Source organism: Lissotriton helveticus, chromosome 7 (genome assembly GCF_964261635.1).
Source record: "Lissotriton helveticus chromosome 7, aLisHel1.1, whole genome shotgun sequence".
Lineage (NCBI taxonomy): Eukaryota > Metazoa > Chordata > Amphibia > Caudata > Salamandridae > Lissotriton > Lissotriton helveticus.
The window spans coordinates 4,780,740-4,794,189 of record NC_136068.1 but is presented as its reverse complement, the minus strand read 5'-3'; positions in this window follow the sequence as shown (position 1 = coordinate 4,794,189).

The window sequence follows — 13,450 nt, the reverse complement described above, 5'->3', positions numbered from 1 at the left end:
AGATTCTCCCAGAGATCTCACCTCCATGATAGATTCTCCCAGAGATCTTACTCCATTATAGATTCTCCCAGAGATCTCACCTGCAATATAGATTCTCCCAGAGATCTCACCTCCATGATAGATTCTCACAGAGATCTCACCTCCATGATAGATTCTCCCAGAGATCTCACCTCCATTATAGATTCTCACAGAGATCTCACCTCCATTATAGATTCTCCCAGAGATCCAGAGATCTCACCTCCATTATAGATTCTCACAGAGATATCACTCCATTATAGATTCTCACAGAGATCTCACCTCCATTATAGATTCTCACAGAGATCTCACCTCCATTATAGATTCTCACAGAGATCTCACCTCCAGTATAGATTATCCCAGAGATCTCACCTCCATAATAGATTCTCCCAGAGATCTCACTCCATTATAGATTCTCCAGGAGAGCTCACCTCCATTATAGATTCTCACAGAGATCTCACCTCCATTATAGATTCTCCAGGAGATCTCACCTCCATTATAGATTCTCACAGAGATCTCACCTCCATTATAGATTCTCACAGAGATCTCACCTCCATTATAGATTCTCACAGAGAGCTCACCTCCAGTATAGATTATCCCAGAGATCTCACCTCCATAATAGATTCTCCCAGAGATCTCACTCCATTATAGATTCTCCAGGAGATCTCACCTCCAGTATAGATTCTCCCAGAGATCTCACCCCATTATAGATTCTCCAGGAGATCTCACCTCCATTATAGATTCTCACAGAGATCTCACCTCCAGTATAGATTCTCCCAGAGATCTCACCCCCATTATAGATTCTCCAGGAGATCTCACCTCCATTATAGATTCTCACAGAGATCTCACCTCCAGTATAGATTATCCCAGAGATCTCACCTCCATAATAGATTCTCCCAGAGATCTCACTCCATTATAGATTCTCCCAGAGATCTCACCTCCAGTATAGATTCTCCCAGAGATCTCACCCCCATTATAGATTCTCCAGGAGATCTCACCTCCATTATAGATTCTCACAGAGATCTCACCTCCAGTATAGATTATCCCAGAGATCTCACCTCCATTATAGATTCTCACAGAGATCTCACCCCATTATAGATTCTCCAGGAGATCTCACTCCAATGGATTTCCACCATCTCCAGGTCCGGCTGAATATCACCCTTCTTTTCTCAGATCCTGGACTGAGGTGCGATCTCAGTGAATCTTCAGAGTGACCTCCGTGCTTCCGGGTCAAAGGCCAGCTCTAGAGGGCGCCTTGAAGTCTTCTTTCTCCAATCCTTGAAACAAGAGCTTCATGTCAAGCCCTCGATGGATAGATGAACTTTTCTTATTTTCAAAAAGTTCTGGCTCTTCTCTTCTAGAGTCGGGCTCGTGTCTTCTACTGCTGTAGATTCCCACGCTGTGTGTGCGCAGCACACCTGCCACCTAGTGTTGTGACCAGGATACTGCAAGTTGTTGCAGCTTCAGGAATGGCCCCAGTGGCTCATCCCAGAGTCACTGTGAAGCTGACATTGCACTGGGCACCTTTAGATTAGAAACTCAACAAGCTACAAACCAGTGGAAGTGTTGTGGGAATGTGTTTGCAGCGGACCATGTTGCTGCGTTGCACATCGCGGGGTTCAGTAGCCAGGGGGGCCACGCCAGCCTCAGCCTCAGTGGGGAAGGTTGTCTTGATGCAACCAGGAGCCAGTGTTTAGCATCATCACAGCAAGCACGGATGCAAAACCCTCTCTTGTCTGGCCAAACTTGAAACTGGACTTTCCCAGATAACAGGCGGGGTCCCAGCATCCAGTGTCCTGTTGCCCACCTGATGACGAGGGAGACGACAGAGGGTGCCCTCCTGGCACTTGGCTGCCTTGAAGGTCAGTTCTGCTCTCTGGACACTGACTAACACGTGTGTCTAAGGTTGTCCTCACTTGAATTGCTAAGGATGGCAGTGTTGTCATGTTAGGACCCAAAGAGAACACAGGGGCATATTACCAACCAATAGAGATAATTTTTGTCTCTAACTTGTTTAGAGACAAAAATTATCGCCGCACATCGGCGATTTGTATCGCAGATAAACCTTGCTATTATCAAGGTTTATCGCAAATGCGATAAAAAACGGCCACAATGCATGAATATCGCTGAAAAGTCCGCGATATTCATGCATTACCGAGCTAATGCTCTTAGCCATGTTATCCACCTCCCATTGGATAACATGGCTAAGAACTGCTCACGGCAGGTGTTAGCTTTTGGAGATATTTGCGCTCAGCGCGAATATCTCCAAAAGTTGGTAATAGGAGATAGCGATGTTAGCGACTGTTTCCAGTCGCTAACATCTTGGCACGCCCACTTTGCATGTCATTAGTGATAAATATCACTGACATGCAAAGCGGGGCCCAAGATGGTCGCTATCTCCTACTAGCTGTCGCTAACTGGTGTTAGTGACAGCTGGGTAATAGGGAGATAATTTTATCTCCGCTTTCTTGGCTTTTAAAGCCAAAAAAGCGGAGATAAACCCCCTTGATAATATGCCCCACAGTGCGCCTGGTGCTGAAAGGAGCCGGGAGCATCCTTGATCCCAGGAGGCAGGGTCGACCCCCCTGGCACAGAGAGTGCAGTCTTCTTACCACCATGTCCAATGCTGTCTGCCAATGGCCACTGCTCAGATCTCAGGGGTTCAAGACGCGACCAGCACCCGGACAGTAGACCCCCAAGAGTCTCATATGCACCCGGCGTGGTCCCTCACTGAGGGCCTGACAGTCACTCGAAGGCACAAGCCTGCTCCTGGCAGTCACTCAAAGGCACAAGCCTGCTCCTGGCAGTCACTCAAAGGCACAAGCCTGCTCCTGGCAGTCACTCAAAGGCACGCGCCTGCTGCTCCTGGCAGTCACTCGAAGGCACGCGCCTGCTGCTCCTGGCGGTCACTCAAAGGCACACACCTGCTGGTCCTGGCAGTCACTCGAAGACACACGCCTGCTGCTCCTGGCAGTCACTCAAAGGCACACGCCTGCTGGTCCTGGCAGTCACTCGAAGGCACACGCCTGCTGCTCCTGGCAGTCATTCGAAGCCACGCACCTGCTGCTCCTGGCAGTCACTCAAAGGCACACACCTGCTGCTACTGGCAGTCACTCCAAGGCACACGCCTGCTGCTCCTGGCAGTCACTTGAAGGCACACGCCTTCTGCTCCTGGCAGTCACTCAAAGCCACAAGCCTGCTGCTCCTGACAGTCACTCAAAGGCACGCGCCTGCTACTCCTGGCAGTCACTCAAAGGCACGCGCCTGCTGCTCCTGGCGGTCACTCAAAGGCACACGCCTGCTGCTCCTGGCAGTCACTCAAAGGCACACGCCTGCTGGTCCTGGCAGTCACTCCAAGGCACACGCCTGCTGCTCCTGGCAGTCACTCAAAAGCACACGCCTGCTGGTCCTGGCAATCACTCGAAGGCACACGCCTGCTGCTCCTGGCAGTCATTCGAAGCCACGCACCAGCTGCTCCTGGCAGTCACTCGAAGGCACACGCCTGCTGCTCCTGGCAGTCATTCGAAGCCACGCACTTGCTGCTCCTGGCAGTCACTCGAAGGCACACGCCTGCTGCTCCTGGCGGTCACTCAAAGGCACACGCCTGCTGCTCCTGGCAGTCACTCAAAGGCACACGCCTGCTGCTCCTGACAGTCACTCGAAGGCACACGCCTGCTGCTCCTGGCAGTCACTCAAAGGCACACGCCTGCTCCTGACAGTCACTCAAAGGCACACACCTGCTGCTCCTGGCAGTCACTCAAAGGCACACACCTGCTGCTCCTGGCAGTCACTCGAAGGCACACGCCTGCTGCTCCTGGCAGTCACTCGAAGGCACGCGCCTGCTGCCCCTGGCGGTCACTCAAAGGCAACGCCTGCTGCTCCTGGCAGTCACTCGAAGGTACACGCATGCTGCTCCTGGCAGTCACTCGAAGGCACACGCCTGCTGCTCCTGGCAGTCACTCGAAGGCACACGCCTGCTGCTCCTGGTAGTCACTCGAAGGCACACGCCTGCTGCTCCTGGCAGTCACTCAAAGGCACACGCCTGCTGCTCCTGGCAGTCACTCAAAGGCACACGCCTGCTGCTCCTGGCAGGCACTCGAAGGCACACGCCTTCTGCTCCTGGCAGTCACTCAAAGCCACATGCCTGCTGCTCCTGACAGTCACTCAAAGGCACGCGCCTGCTGCTCCTGGCAGTCACTCAAAGGCACGCGCCTGCTGCTCCTGGCGGTCACTCAAAGGCACACGCCTGCTGCTCCTGGCAGTCACTCAAAGGCACACGCCTGCTGGTCCTGGCAGTCACTCCAAGGCACACGCCTGCTGCTCCTGGCAGTCACTCAAAGGCACACGCCTGCTGCTCCATGCCATTGGGAATGCTCAATCTTAGCAACCTCCGCCTTGAGGCATTCCTGGAGGTTCACATCCGGGAAACTGCTCCTCGCTGGCAAGCGACGTCCTGTGTCTATGTCAAGCACACATACATGTGTCTATGTCAAGCACACATACATGTGTCTATGTCAAGCATACATACATGTGTCTATGTCAAGCACACATACATGTGTTGTGTCAAGCACACATACATGTGTCATGTCAAGCACACATACATGTGTCTATGTCAAGCACACATACATGTGTCTATGTCAAGCACAAATGCATGTGTCTATGTCAAGCACACATACATGTGTTGTGTCAAGCACACATACATGTGTCATGTCAAGCACACATACATGTGTCTATGTCAAGCACACATACATGTGTCTATGTCAAGCACACATACATGTGTTGTGTCAAGCACACATACATGTGTCATGTCAAGCACACATACATGTGTCTATGTCAAGCACACATACATGTGTCTATGTCAAGCACACATGCATGTGTCTATGTCAAGCATACATACATGTGTCTATGTCAAGCACACATACATGTGTCTATGTCAAGCACACATACATGTGTTGTGTCAAGCACACATACATGTGTCATGTCAAGCACACATACATGCGTCAGTGAAGAGAGATGAAACATCTGTGCAGAGTCGTTCCAGGGACACCACTGACCCATCTTTCTCCTCCATGGGATCACTCAGGACGTGGTGTTCTGTCTTCCTTACACTCCTCTTTCATTGTGATGACGTGTACCATAAAACACAACAACTCAGGCAAATGTTCAGGGAAACAGTTTAGAGTTCATATTCATCAACAACAGAGGTTCAGGATATTTCTGCAACCCTGGTGTCTGTGCAAACATCCCTTAAGGAATGGGTCTTTGCAAGGAAATACAAAACCTTCAGGGAAGTCCTGGCTGCAACACCAGTGTAGCCTGATAGCCTATCAGAGGGCGCCAAGAACCACGAAAAGAGTTACACCCAATCACCCAAAAGGACCACAGATTCCTTAGATCACACAAGAGTTTGTGGCCTGCTGGGAACTGTAGTTCATTGCTAGTACTCCGTTGAGCAGCACATCCTCCGTCTGTTCACAGCAGTCACAGTGTGTACGCCTATTAGCAACAACTTGTGATAATGATCGCAAACCTCGCTTAGCGTGATTTTTTTTATCGCCTCCTATCGCTGGATTTGATCACAGAGATCACACAGTATTACCAACGTTTATCTCCAATGCAATATTAAATCCAGCGATAGCGGCGAAACCCATGTTTAACGTGAGATTTCCAGGGATAAAAATCCTATCGCTAAGGGAAATCTCACTAATAGGCAGGTGGGGACTTAGCGGTAGAATCCACCTCCCATTGACTAATATGGCTAAGTCACGTTTTTACCAGGTGTAAAATCCTGGCGCTAATCGTGGTTACCGCGCTTTATTTATCGCGTCGCGGGTATTGCTAATAGGCGAGAGCTGTATTAGCGACTGCTTTCAGTCGCTAACAGGTTGGGTACGCCCACTTTGCATGTCATTAGCGATAAATAACACTGACATGCAAAGCGGCCCCCAAACCGGTCGCTATCACCTAAAAGCTGTCGCTAACTGCTGTTAGCGACAGCTTGCTGATAGGGCGATAAAAATATTGCTGCTTTAGCGGGAATAAGTCCCGCTAAAGCGGCGATATTGCCCTTGCTAATATGCCCCTCTGTGAGTACACAGACTCAGTGCATATGCAGCCTCCGTACGTACACAGACTCAGGGCATACACAGACTCAGTGCATCTGCAGCCTCCGTGCGTACAAAGACTCAGTGCATATGCAGCCTCTGTGCGTACAAAGACTCAGTGCATATGCAGCCACCATGCGTAAACAGACTCAGTGCGTACGCAGACTCAGTGCACTTGCAGCCTCCATGCATACACAAACTCAGGGCATACACAGACTCAGTGCATATGCAGCCTCTGTGCGTACAAAGACTCAGTGCATATGCAGCCTCTGTGCGTACACAGACTCAGTGCATATGCAGCCACCGCGCGTAAACAGACTCCGTGCGTACGCAGACTCAGTGTGTACGCAGCCTTCATGCGCAGGCAGCCTCATCCAGGGCCCGTAGTATTTGCTGACCGGCACCCTTGCCTTTACTGAGTTAGAGCGCCGCCTCCACATACATGAACGGCACTGAGCAGTAAACAGTGGCTTAAGCCCACCTTCCTGACACTTTAGTAAACATTTTGGGGCAGATTTATGAAGGCCTTGCGCCACCGGTGCGTCACCTTTTCCCATGTTAAAAAGAACGCACCGGCGGCGCAAGGCCTTCATAAATCTGCCCTTTTGGGTTTAGAGAGGAAGACTTGCTGTGTAAGGAGTCTGTGGATTTAGCACACACAGGAATATCCTGTTGTCGCTAGCCCATAAGTTATATGGCACTTGGGAATAAAAAAAAACAAAGATAGGTTCTACTGTATTTGTATTGTATTGTATTGTACTACTGACCAGGTATGGGCAGAGATTTATAGAGACCTCATTCCACCATCCCAATTTGTCAGGTGAGAGGCAGGGCTCAACTACCATTTTAAGGTACCGTTGGCACCTGTACCCATGGCTGGTGTTCAATTTGAGAGGGCGGGCACAGACATAGTTGGGACCTTTAATAACCATTTGGTTTCAGGCAATAAGTATATCTTGGTTGTGGTGGCTCCTGGCATCAGGTACTCCGAGTCAGAGCCTTCCGAGTAGCATGGCTGCCAAGGTCTGGTGGGAGACCTTCTTACCATGTTCTCCAGAATTGGATTCCCTTTGATACTGGCCTCCATCAATGGTACAGCTTTCACCTCCTCATCCATGAGGGCGGTGTGGAACAAGCTGATGTGACATACCACTTCTGAACAGCATACCACCCGCAGACAAACGGGCTGCTGGAGCGCTTTAATAAGACTGTAGAGAGCATGATGGAAACTCAACCTGAGAACCTCGGGAGGAAATGGGAGCCCCTCCTACCACGTCTGAACTCCCACCAAAAGAGATAGTGTTTTGCACCTTTAAGTTTCTGTTGTGGCATCCTGCCCATGGTGCAATGACTTATTCAGACAGGGCAGGGATTATGTCTGCACCTCAGGAAGCTGATGTCTCATCTCATGAGCAAGAAAGAGAAACCTTCAGGCTAGCTAAGTCTCAACGAAGAGTGGCATGACCAGAAAGTGACGCTGACTGAGTGTGAGCAAATGGGGTTCTGTTGTAGTACCCCCCCCACACTTTTTGTCTGGCTTTTGGTGCAACTTTGACTGTAGATTACTGGCCCCCTTCTATCCATGTTCCCAGTACCAGTGGTCTTTCCCTAAAAACATGTCTGTAATTGGTACTTCTGCACCCCTGGAAGTCCCTAATAAGTGATAGCCTACGTACCTAGTGGCTAAATAGGGCCCCCTTGGACTCCCTCACTAGGACTAGGTCACTGTCCCAGCAGCTGGCATGCCATTGAGAGGTAAAAAAAATGGCCAAGTCCACTTGGCACACTGCCTGTGTGCCATGCCATATAGCACTGCCTAAGACAGATGTCTTCAAACTGGGGGGAACATTGCAAATTTAGTAGGATAATTGTGATAAATTGAGTATTTTTTTTAAAGCGGGAACGCAGCATTATGAAGTTTGAAGACCACCTTCCTAAGATATAGATAAGTCCCCCCTCTAGCAGGCGTTACCAGCCCTAAGGCACGTGCACTATATCCCGGGTGTGGGCATATTTCTCCTTCACCAAACTCACCATACACCAGCACACCCACCGTCACCCATGCAGAAGCTGGAACAAGGTCACCGAAGACCAACTCACCACCACCCTCACAGCAACGCCACCACCAACATCCACGGATGTCAACTCCTCTGCATGCAACCTCCACTCATGGATCTCCAAGTGCGCCAACACACTGGCCCCCCTCAAGAAACTCTCAGGCAAGGAACCCTCCAAGAAAGCCAGCTGTTTCTCTCCCACCCTCCAAGAGTCCAGGCACAACTGTAGATGGCTCGAAAAAAGATGGAGAAGAAGCAAGGCCTCGGCAGACTATGCAGCCTTCAAAACCGCTGTCACCGAACACCACCACCACATCAAATCAACTAAGAAAATGGCCATACAAGAAGGCATCAACGCAAACTACTCTTCACCAAAGAGTTCACCAAGCCAGGCACGAGAGCAGACATCCCCCTCCAAAGACCTCTGCGTTCACCTGGCCACCTTCTTCCACAGCGAGATCAGGCGATCTACGATACGTTCACTAACTAAAACCCACCGACCCCAAGCTAAACCATCGCACCCAATGGACCTAGACCCCAGTAGACCCTACTCAACTGGACATCCCTCACCACAGACGATACCCTCAAGTTCATGAAGACCATCCACTCCGGAGCCCCTTCGGATCCCTGCCCACACCACATATTCAACACAGCCAGCGCCTCCATCTCACCCAAACTCAGCCGCACAATAAACTGTTCCATCGAATCCACCACCTTCTCTGAAGATGGAAAACATGCCAAGATCAACCTACTACTGAAGAAACCTTCTGCTGACCCGACGGACCTCAAGAACTACAGACCCATTTTCCTGCTCCCCTTCCCAACCAAACTCATCAAGAAGGTCATCAACACCCAACTCTCCAAATTCATTGAATCAGACAACATCCTGGACCTCACCCAAACTGAATTCAGTGGCAAGCACAGCACTGAGATTGCTCTCCTCACCGCCCCAGATGACATCTGCATCTTGCTCAGCAGAAGTGTAACTGCAGCCCTGGTCCTCCTGGACCTCTCAGCTACTTCTGACACCGTCTCCCACGACATCCTCTGTGCTAGACTTCACAACGCCGGCATCTGCGAGAAAGCCCTCGACTCGATCTGCTCCTTCCTCAAAGGCCAAACACAGAGAGTCAGACTTCCACCTTACTCTCCAAACTCACAGAAATCAGCTGCAGAGTGCCACAGGGCTCCTCCCTGAGACCCACCCGTTACAACATCTACATGGACCCACTTGCAGACATGGTCAGAAATCACAGAATCAATCAATCAATCAATCAATGAGGACACTTGTAAAGTGCACTACATACCCGTTATGGCCTCAAGGCGCCGGGGGGGGGGGGGCGCTGCTACTGATCAAAGAGCCAGGTCTTGAGTAGTCTTCTGAAGCCCAGTAGGTCTTGGGTCTGCCGTAGGTTGGCAATCAACATAGTCTTGTATGCCGACGACAGCCAGCTGATCCTCTCCCTCTCTGACGCCAAGAACAACTTCCACAGCGGAGTCAAGGCCCCACATAGACAAGGAAAACAGTCGCCTGTGCACTTGTCAGCAGCAGACTCAAGTACAGAAACGCACTCTATGCCGGCACCACCCAGAAACTCCCCAAAACACTGCAGACCGTCCAGAACGCCTCCGCCAGACTCATCCGGAACATCCTACGCCACAGCCACGTCACCGGCCACCTGAGGCACCTTCACTGGTTCCAGGTCAACAAATAGATCACCTACAAGCTCATCATGAAAGCCCACAAAGCCCTCCGCAACGCCGGACCCCCATACCTCAACCACTTCGACATCCCCACAGACATCTCCGCTCCACCCATCAGGCCCTGGCCCCATCTCATGGATCCGCTAGACCACTGCTGAAGGAAGATCCTTGTCCTACTTCGCTGCAAGGACCTGGAGCTCTCTGCCTCTGCACCTCAGGCAATCACCGTCACTGCCGCAATTCAGGAAGAACCTCAAGACCCGACTCTTGGACTGAACAGCAGACTCCCCAACCCCACACAGCGCCTTGAGACCGTTACTGGTGAGTAGTCGCACTGTACAAAACCCTGATTGATTGATATCTGCTTAATATTGTAAGTGCCAGTGAAGCCATGAAGAGTACATGGGCTGGAAACTCAACAACTCGAGTCCCCCAGCACCATGAAGGCTCCACTGAACCCAGGAATATTTGGTACCAAACTACTCCTCTCAGTAAAGCCACGCTGATGCCAGTGTGAGATTTATTAAAACATGTGCTCAGAGGGCACCTCGGAGGTGCAACCTGAAAACCTACCGACCCTGTGTTAAAATATAATCGACAGACGTGAACATCGACGGCGCCATCTTGCTTAACAAGAGCCACTGCGTGCATTTAAGCAGCAACCATTTTAGATATCGCAGCCATTTCACTCACTGCTAGTCACCTTTGATTCACCCTGACCTCGCAATCATCCCCAGCACTCTGACCAAGCCTGAACACACGTACTAGGGTCATAAAACCTTGTCAGCCTGACAATGCCCCGGAGCCACTTCCCGCCCTAAAACACATTTGTCCTTTCATCCCCTGCGCATGAGCAAGGCATCCTGATAACACTGTAACCGCACTTGGCCACCCGATCCGGTCTTAGGCACTAACTGACCCCTGCAGACACAGTTTATTGCCCCCACACGGCAGGACTTGTAGCACTAACAAAGAAGTCTGATTTAATGAATAACACGAACCCTCGGATCTGACCCATCCCACGCACATTTAGATCCTGTCGGAATGTCCGGCTGCAAGATAGCGATCATCTGTTAGATTTAGGAGGGGGGACGACAGCTGCTGGGTCTGTGTGGGAACCGGCTGGAGGCGGGAATTCCAAGGATGTTTGACCACCAATAAAATGTCTGTAATACTGTATAAAAGAGAAAGCAGCGGAGAAATTGTCAGAGCACCTCCCAAAGACATTCTGCGTGTTCGAGTTGACGTGTTCTCCTCTGGAGTAATAAACCTGTTCTTGCCTTCCAGTTGCCATCGCCTGCCTCTTTATTTTGGTAACTATTATTGAAGTGAATTAGAGGCGTCTTGCGCCGGGCAGCTTTGGTATTTACAAGAGAAACGCTGTTTTTCTACACCTGGTGTGGGCACTGACTGGCTTTAGGCAGACAACCACCCCAGACATGTTTCTGGACTCTGTGTGGGGATTCTCTGCTCTCTGGGGCCATAAACAATGCGCCTCCTGGGCAGAGGTGTCACATCTCCTCCCCTAGGATGGGCCAGTGCTCAAAGAGGGAAGCTACAAAGGTCTACCACCTGTGAAATGCGACCCCCAGCCTGTGCTGCTGGCAGCAGTTGGCAGTCTCTGGTTCACCCCCACTTTGGGCAGGAAGACCGGCTGGAAAAACTGAACAGAACAGGAGGTGTGCGCACGTCTGCCAACCCCACCCCTAAAGTGGGGGACGTAAGGTGAAACACAACTTTCGGTCCCCTCTATTTTGAAGATGAGGAGACCCCTCCAATCAGGGGTAGGTCCATGCCTCCTCCTACGGCTTGGTGGCATAATAAAGGGTGTACTCACCCCCGGTAAGGTGCCCATTTGCCCTACCTACTACTTCCCTAATACGCCTGCTAAAATTTAGAGCCTCATTTATGAAATGCGTTGCATCGCTGCGTGAAAACAACTATGTGACAATTTTCAGTGCGCCCTCCTTGCGCCACCATGGATGCGCCGTATTTACTGTACGGCGCTCCATGTTGCATGGGTTTACAGATACAACAGTATTTGTGACATATCTGTAGGCGCAAAAGTGGCGCATTGCTGGGGTGTGTCTGAAAATGGATGCAACTCCATCTATGTCTCCTTTCACATGGGGCAAGGCCCATGTGACAGGGCCTGCATCAGTCGTACGACTGCTGTGAGGCTTTGAAAGGATTTGACGCAGTGGCTTCCTAGAAGTGTCGCAGTGAAATCTCGTAGATTTCCCTGCGACACTTCTACGAGCCTTTTTTGCGGGGGAACGCCCACCCTGCATACATTATACCTGTCGCAGGTATAATGTAGCGCAGGGGTTTACAAAGTGACATATCTGCTTAGATGCGTTGCTTTGTAAATATGTCAGTGTAGCGAATATTTTACACCGCCGGTGCATCACAAAAAGTGAGGCACCAGCAGAGCAAGGGACTCAAAAATAAGCCCCCTGGTATTTAGGTGCCTCCTCAGACCTAGAAACTAGATCTACGATGATCTAAGAAGAAAGAAGACGATCCTGCAGAGAAGACTGAAGATGACGACTGCCTTGGCCCAGCCCTACCGGCCTGTCTCCAGCTACGACTACCCTGTAACCTGTCTTGCAGCCAGAGACCTCTGGCGCCCCTAGGAGGACTGCTGCCTTTGGAAAAGACTCCAATTAACCCTTGGACAGTGGACCTGTCCAGAAGAAACCTTCCCCAAAGACTCTTGACCCAGCGAACCCGCGTCTACCTGCCCACTCTGCACCCGACGCCCATGGCACAAGTCTGAGAGGCTCACGTGTGCTGTAAAGTCTCCCCAGCAATCCTGACCTCATGTCCAGGACGGCACCTGCAGGGTGAAGCCAGAGGCTCCTACCGACAGTGACCAGCACCAGTAAAAAGACTCAGATGCCAAAAGGCACCCCTGCACCCAAAGCCCCGGTGCCTTGGTGAGCTGAACCAACAGTGCCCCTTAGACCCTGTCCATCTCAACCCACCTCTGCCGTTGTTGCTCTTCCTCTAGCAACCTCCGGTGCCATGCCTGCAGCCTCTTTGCTGTCAGAAGAATCCTCACTGAAAAGCATTGGGCGCCCAACTTCGAAATTGCATCGTGGCCCTGCCCATGTGCCGCTAGCGGGGTATGTTTAGTGCTGCTTTGTGCCCCCGTCCTTAACCTAACCCCCAAAGCTTGGCCCCGCAACGGATCTACTTACCTGCAATCAGTGTGGCTCTAGGCACCTCCTTTTTCCTTTCCAATGCATTGAGGCAAAGTCCGATTCTGACCTCTGCACCCGGCCATCCCAGTGGTGCAGTTTTGGTACTTACCTGACCCTTGCTGACTTTTGGCTCCAAAGACTGAGATTCTAAATTAAATACTTACTTGTTTAACCTTGATATTGTTTAACCCATAGGATAATATTGGACTGTGTGAAAAAGTGTCAATATTTCAAAGTGAAAAGTATTTTTCATTAAAAACTTACTTACCTTAATACAAAGACCCGGGTCTCAAAATAAAATATAATCAAAGTATACATTTCTAAAGTTGGTCTTGATCTCCTTCTTGGGTCGTGTGTCCGTTAT